Source organism: Cebus imitator, unplaced genomic scaffold (assembly GCF_001604975.1).
Source record: "Cebus imitator isolate Cc_AM_T3 unplaced genomic scaffold, Cebus_imitator-1.0 Scaffold658, whole genome shotgun sequence".
NCBI classification, from domain to species: domain Eukaryota; kingdom Metazoa; phylum Chordata; class Mammalia; order Primates; family Cebidae; genus Cebus; species Cebus imitator.
In genome coordinates, this window is record NW_016107973.1 from 1,035,692 (window position 1) to 1,037,496 (window position 1,805).

Consider the following 1,805-nt stretch of genomic DNA (forward strand, 5'->3'; position numbering starts at 1 on the left):
AAAAAAAAAAAAAAAGTAATTCCATTTACAATAGCCACAAATAAAACTAAATACATAGGAATAAATTTAACCAAAGAAATGAAAGATCTCTAAAATGAAAACTCTAAAAGACTGGTGAAAGAAATTAAAGTGGACACCAAAAAATGGAAAGATATTTCATGTACATGGATTGGAAGAATCAGTCTTGTTAAAACGTCCACACTACTCAAAGCAATCTACAGAGTCCATGCCAGCCCTATGAAAATACCAATGACATTCTTCACAGAAATGGAAACAACAATCCTAAAATTTAGATGGAACCACAAAAGACCCAGAATAGCCAAAGCTATCCTGAGCAAACATAAATAAATAAATAAAACTAGAGGAATCACATTACCTGACTTCAAATTATATTACAGACCTATAGTAACCAAAACAGCATGGTACTGGCATAAAAGCAACACATAGATCAATGAAACAGAATAGAGATACCAGAAACAAATTCATACACCTATAATGAACTAATTTCTGACAAAGGTGAAAAGAACATACATGGGGAAAAAACAGTCTCTTTAATAAATGGTGTTGGGAAAATCTGATATCCATATGCGGAAGAATAAAAATAGACCTCCATCTCTTGCCATATACAAAAATCAAATCAAAATGAATTAAAGACTTAACTCTAAGACCTCAAGCCATGAAACTACTACAAGAAAACACTGGGAAAATTCTCCAGAATATTGGCCTGGGCAAAAATCTCCTGAATAATACCCCATAATCACAAGCAACCAAAGCAAAATTGGACAAATGAGATTACATCAAGGTGAAAAATCTTCTGCACAGCAAAGGAAATAATCAAGAAAGGGAAGAGACAACCCACAGAATGGGAGAAAATATTTTGCAAACTATCCATCTGATAAGGCATCAATAATCAGAATATATAAGGAGCTCAAACAACTCTATTGGAAAAAAAATCTAATAATCTGATTAAAAATAAGCAAAAGCTGTTAACAGACATTTCTCAAAAGAGAAACATAGAAATGGCAAACAGGCATATGAAAAGGTGCTCAACATTAGTGGTCATCAGAGAAATGTAAATTAAAACTACAATATCATTTCCTCCTGGTCAAAATCACTTTTATTCAAAATATAGGCAATAAAAATGCTGATGAGGGTGTGAAGAAAAGGGCATACTGGTACACTGTTGGTAGGAATGTAAATTAAACAACCACTATAGGGAACAGTTTGGAAGTTCCTCAATAAATGAAAACTTGAGCTACCATACAATCTAGCAATCCCACTGTTTGGGTATATACCCCAAAGAAAGGAAATCTATGTATCAAAGAGATATTTGCACTTGCATGTTTATTACAGCATTGTTCACAATAGCCAAGATTTGGAAGCAACCTAAGTGTCCATCAATAGCTGAATGGATAAAGGAAATATGGTGCATATTCATAATGGAGTACTATTCAGCCACAAAAGAGAATGAGATTCTGCCATTTGCTACAACATGGAGGTACTGGATGTCATTTTGTTAAGTGAAATTAGCCAAGCACAGAAAGACAAACTTCACATGTTCTTACTTATTTATGGGATATAAAAATAAAAAACAACTGAATTAATGGAGATAGAGAATAGAAGGATGCTTACTAGAGGCTGCAGATGGTAGTGGGGGAGGTGGGGAGTGGGGACGGTTAAAGAGTACAAAAAATAATTAGAATGCTATTCTTTTTATACAAAGTATTTATTTTTATGCAAATATTTACCTACAAAATTTACAGAAAACAAAACAAAGCAGAATATATAGAATACCCTCTTCAGAC